The 6,226-nt window shown below is 35.7% G+C and overlaps 1 long non-coding RNA gene across 1 annotated transcript; it reads left to right on the forward strand.

Annotated features, from left to right (window-relative positions):
• The first annotated feature begins 4,111 nt into the window (after nucleotides 1–4,111).
• LOC109581590 (uncharacterized) lies at nucleotides 4,112–4,938 on the forward strand. The gene is made up of 3 exons (XR_002184687.1): nucleotides 4,112–4,216; nucleotides 4,275–4,341; nucleotides 4,787–4,938. It is a non-coding gene; the product is annotated as an uncharacterized LOC109581590 (long non-coding RNA).
• Nucleotides 4,939–6,226: the final 1,288 nt, after the last annotated feature.

Genomic DNA, 6,226 nt, shown 5'->3' on the forward strand with positions numbered 1-6,226 from the left:
TGTATTGGAGAGAGAATTAGTCAAATGTGTACTACATTACCATCAAGTATTACATTATTTGGTTCCTAATCCACTTTCTTCATAATTATTAATTTCAATTGTTTCCATACTTTGCTGTGTAGTTTCAACTGAATCATCTACAGTTGCATGAAATGGCAAAACATGTTCTTCATTTTTAGACAATTCCTGAGATATAGATCTACTTGCTTTAGTATCAATTTTATTTCCTCTATCCAATGCATGCTTTTGTAATTCAGCAACAACTTTATCATCCATTTCATCATTGTTAACTGATGTCCACTTACCTTTAGTACTACCATAGCAATCAATAGAGAAATTTCCAAATGCAACAAGCGGTGCTTCAATAACTGGGGTGCTTACACTATCATATGGTAAAGATAAAATCAATGATTTAAGACAGGTTTTACCAACTCGAGCTTCTCCCTGAACAATAGCTGTACTTACGTTATAATTAAGAAAATCTTCCTTGAGAGCATTTTTGAGACTTTCCTCAAACTCTATAGCTGAGAAATTGTCCAAGAAAATAGCAGTAGAATTAATAACTATTAAAAGTTGTGTCAAAGGCTGTATTTTTCTGTGTCTATCAATCAATGTCTTCTTTTGGTCATTAAAAATATCTATCAGGAGACAAGGAGAAAGGTACCCTGTATAAATTCCAATATATTTAAGTGATGGATGGATGGAGATGGTTTCATATAAATGTTGTACTAGTTCTATCCAGTTAGGTTGAGATGACTCTTCATTAATATCTCTACACTCTATCCTCAGTAGTCTGATGGTTGTATGTGACTGTAACATGTTAGTAACAACAGGTAGTACCTGTTCATAAAACAATAGTGTCATTATTTGTTCCTTCTCTTCCTCACTACAGTTGCTGTATGACTGATCTGGTTCGAAGTTCACTTCAAGTTCTGTGAGATTGTTCTTTTGAGAGATGACATTAATAAAAGTTCTTATCTCTTCATTCAGTGGAATGGATATACTCAACTGCTGTAGACTGGTGTTGTATCTGAGACCAGTTGTTAGGAAGGACAGGAATGAACTGGGAGTAGCAATGTTATTAAATAAAATGTCATGACTAAATTTATCAATACTAAAGTATTTCAGTGTTTGGTTTTGTGCTAGCATGTCTTGTAGACTAGTACCCATACTGCTGGTATATACTCTCTCATCCTTTATCTTCACACTCAGAGCTTTAAGTGTAGCGGTATTGGTTTGTAGGATAGTAAATAGTTCAATAGCACTCTCAGCTGTGTCTAGTGGTAAAGTAAGTGTATGTAGACTGGGATGAGAGAGAAATAGAAGATGTGGTGGGTATGGTTCATGTAGTATCAGACAGTGTAATCCTTTGATATGTGGAAGGAGTGATGATGTCATCAGTTTACTAATATTCCATTCTCCTCCTATCTCTAGAGCAGTTAGTGGTGTGTTCACCTCTACTATATTCAGTGATGATGATAGTTCATCAGGTATCTTCAGTAAAAGAGCTTGTAATGTGTTGTTGTCCTTTAGTAACTGCTCTATTACTCCATCAGGTAGAGGAGGAGGAGGATAGAAATAAGCAGCCTGACGATCTAGATCTATTGTTAATGATGTTATTGTTTTATTTCTTGCTATTCCTCTAATGACAATGGTAATGATAGATCTACTACTTGTTATTTCATCCTTCCATTCATTACACTTAATCTTCATTTCTTGTAGTGTTGAATTTATTTCTATACATTTCTCAAGTTCAGTGCACTTGTCTGTGTAGTATGTATTGTCAACTGTTGGTATAGTATAATTCCCGATACTTAAGTGCAGTATCTTCAATTGAGGAAGATTGAGGAACTGTAACAAAACAAGACAGGGAGCATATTGACCAAATGTGAATTCACAGTAGCACTCCTGAATATTGTATACAAGTGATGGTTGTAATAATTTGTGTATTAATTCATCAGTGGGTCCAAACAACTCTACTTCCAGTCTCTTACACTGGGTCTGTAGTGAGTTATTGGTTAGTCCAGCAGTGAAGACTGATAGTGACTGGTTAGATACAGTCCCCAGGTGCAAGTGATTCCATGTTGTGTTGGAATTGTTTATACAATAACTGAGACACAACCAGTCAAACAATGATAATGATACTCCATACAGACACAGTGAGTGATTAATGGATTGTGCTAATACTTGACATAATGTTGTGTTCTGTGATTCATACAAAAGTTGAAGAAGAATGGGAACATGGTCAAAAATATCAGGTCTGAGACTGACATGATCATTATTCCCTGGATCATGCTTTATTCTACTCTCAGGATTTTGATAGAAGTAGGAGAGATGACAAGTCTCAAATCCTAACAAAGCTTTCCTCTTACACTGTAAGTCAAGTTGTTGTTTATTAAAATACTGTTGATAGCTCTCATGTTCAAGGTGAGTTAGACCTGCCACAAACCTCAGACACATTTGAAAGTTATCATCATCAAAGTGATCCTTAAACACTTCCTCTGTCTTCTTCTCATGCTTAGCTATCCACCATGCAGCTAGAAATTCTTGTATACTCAAGTGAAGGAACTGATACATTTCCTCATCATATTCTGTGAATGTTGTCATCAATCCAAGATAGTCTTCCTTGACTGCCTCACTCAGTGACTGTAGTTGATGTGAAGAGAATGTCATTCTTGTATTAGCCAGGTTAGTATAAGCTAATTGACACATCTCTTGTAAAGGTTTAGCTAATTGTGATGGTAATGAAGAAAGACTACCTAAAGTATGTGGGTCAATGTCATGTCTTTTAACATGTCTTCTGATAGTTTGTAGGATAAAATTTTCATACAGTTGAGTGAGTGTTGTTGGTAAGTGTCCTCCTTCCTTACAATAAACTAAGATGACCATAGAACAAACTAGTGGTACATAACACAATGATTGGACATCATTTCGTACTTCAAGATCATTAATGAGTTTCACTGCTAGTTGTGAATCCTTATCTGTAGGTAATTCAAGTTCATCACCACTTTCAACTAGTTCACCATCACTTTCAACTAGTTCACCATCACTTTCAACTAGTTCATCATCACTTTTAGCTTCATCATCACTTTCAGCTTCACCATCACTTTCAACTAGTTCATCATCACTTTCAACTTCATCATCACTTTCAACTAGTTCATCATCACTTATTTCATCACTTTCATTATCACTTTCACTATTGGGAATGCTTTTACTGCGCAAGTATTGAATAATTTCTTGTGCTAGTTTTGTATCTTTTTGAAGTGTTTGTATAATTACTGTTGATATTTCTTCCTCAGAAAATCCAATGACCTGAACATGTCTACTGAGAGTATCCATTTTCAAAAGTGAAGAGGAGGCATAGCTACGAGAGGTAACAATTACTGAACATTGGTCTAACTGCTTTCTATGAATAATACTAGCAGCTAATGAAGACTGTCTGAGTTGTTCACTTAGTTCATCCCAACCATCAAAGATTATCAGTAACCCTTCTCCGTCCCTCTCCTCAAACCATTCAGGTACATTTTTAAATCTATTAAGTTGACACACAAACAGGTCAGCTAGTGTAGTAGCTGTAGCTATTTTGCTATCTCTTAAAGGACAGTAAAGTACCAAGTGATACTGTTGGTGTACAAGTGGTCCATTAGACCACATATTTAACAGTTTACGACAGAGTGTTGTCTTGCCAATACCAGGAGGACCGTCTATTACTACTCTGAGGGACAGAGAATTATCTGTGGGTTGGAGGATATCTTCAACACTTATCTCTTTGTTTTCAGTTAGTTTAGCTGTTTTATCAACTTGTCCTCTTAGCATATGCCAAGCTGATTTTGCTTGTGTGCTGCAGTCTTTTTTTTCTACTAGTGCTAGTCTTCCAAAGTATTCTTTTCCAATTCTTGGTGGCCAGTCTGTAGCGACAATACGTTGGTGTTTGTAGTGCTGTCTCATATTGTCAGCATATCCTTGAACATCATCAGGTATTGAACTAATGGATGTGACATTATCAGGTATAGACTGACCTAATGTATTGAGATATAATGACTATATTGATCACTGATAATGTACACACACACACACTCACCTAACTGGTGTAATATAGAGGTAGCAATATCTGTTAGTGTACGATGTTGTTGGTTTATTAATACATGACATATATCAATAAGATACTGCTCTGGATTAAGAGAGGATTTCAACTGTTGCTCAATGACATTCACAAGTTTAGTTGATTTAGTGTAATTGTCTATTCCAATTACTAGCATCTCTTGTCTTAATAGTTTTGGTATTAATCTTGCAGCATGAAGCTCATTTGTTACTCTCAATAAATTACCAGAAACAGCATCAGTGAGTTTAACAGAATGGGTCCTTAATATATCCTTTGGGTTACCTGCAGTAGTGTATCAGGTAATGAGTGTTGTATTAAGTGTATGTTTACCTGTTATAGGACCAGGATTAGCATTACTGGTACTGACTTCCATATCATCATTAGTACTTCTTCCAGCTGTGGGATATGTCATTTTGTCTTCAATAGTTCTAGCTAGTTCATTCTCTTCACATTGTTTCAAAACATTAATGACATCTCTCCATGATGCTGTAGGATTAACTTGTAACCATCTCTTATGTAATGCCTCCATCCTGAGGTAAGAGCTTCCTTTTCTTTTAATTATATCAACATCAAGTTGTGTTATCCCAATCCCTCCAGGAAGACAAAGAGCAAATGATTCCCAATCAACAAGTGGTTCAAGGTATTTTGCAAACAAAGGACAAGATGGTTGATCATCAATCATAGGACCAGGATTGAGTTCAACATCTCCTGATAAGAGGAGGAGGAGAAATAAAACCAAACAGTAGATCAGGTCAGAGCTACTGCCAATAGTAGCTATAAACAAGACTAATGACTGGAGGCAGCGGATCATAACAGTAACAGTAATTATACCTATTGTAAATACACTGTATAATAATATTATATACTGTTAGTTTGTTTACCAGTTGGTGGAATAAAATTGAACTTCATATATCTTAATATAGATAAAAGAAGAGAAACAATAGGAGACAGAGCTGCTGGTAGTTTAGATATCTTCTCTCCTGATGTAGTACTGCCTGACTTGCTGTCTACTGCAGCTTTGAATGAGTGAGAGTGGCGGCCATTAGCTGGTCTACTGGAGGCAGGTTGACAGTAGTTCCACAGTCCAATACTTGCTCTCCATTGAGAGACATCAATCATCTTGTACTATAGTATGGAGGACAATGAGAGAATTAGGTAACTTAAGGTGTAGCTATTTCAATAAAGAAAGAAGACTTAATGAAGAGAAAACCTTTCCTGTAAAAAGACAACAATGTTCACTTGAATGGCTAACCACAAGCTAGAGGAAGTCCAGGCCTGTTATAATAACATTCATGTGATTGATGACATACAATATGTAACCTAATGCTAATAAAAATAGTATTATTGTTATCAATGATGAGGCTCCTTTGCTGCATACTATAGACTATAAACCGCTAAATATAGTTTTAAGGAAATCATGTCGATACTATTCCCATAATACTAATAGTTGTCTATTTTGTAGCTTTAAATTATATGTTCAGACTAATGTGACATAATGTTCACAAGGAAACAGCGTGTAGCAGTCAGTGGGGTGTATTTCTGTTACACAGTAAAAGGGGAGAGGCCATAACTTAATCACTTGTTTTTGGAGGTGTATTTGGGATGTATCTATTACCAAACATAGTGTTACATAGTCTTGCAAGCCACATCAATTCTCCAACAGTGATAAGTGTATGATATGTACACTCCTGTACATGTATGCTAGGGAATGGTCTGCTATATGTTTGTTACCACAAGTAATGCACTCCACAGCATGCATATCTGGTCACAACAGAATATTCATGTCTGAATAATGCCCTAGACATTATAGCATAAAATGAGCCATTTTTAATTATCACTCTTCATCTCTCTGCTACAATGACAAGTAGACAACACTATGTGAATTGTGAACAGCATCTAATTAATTACAGTAGACTCCATGATGAATGGTAGTGCTCATCATGGACTACTGTTAATTCACTATCTTAATGTTTGTATATAACTGTATTATTAAGAGTAACACGATTAAAAAATTAAAGAATTTGATGAAAAAAGAAGAGGAACTGAGAGAAAAGGGACAAGAAAGAGACTGAGATAATGGTGACAATAATAGTGAATAAGTAAAGAGAGAGAGGAACAAAAATG

The sequence above is a fragment of the Amphimedon queenslandica genome, unplaced genomic scaffold (genome assembly GCF_000090795.2).
Source record: "Amphimedon queenslandica unplaced genomic scaffold, v1.1 AMPQUscaffold_13430, whole genome shotgun sequence".
Taxonomy (NCBI): Eukaryota; Metazoa; Porifera; class Demospongiae; order Haplosclerida; family Niphatidae; genus Amphimedon; species Amphimedon queenslandica.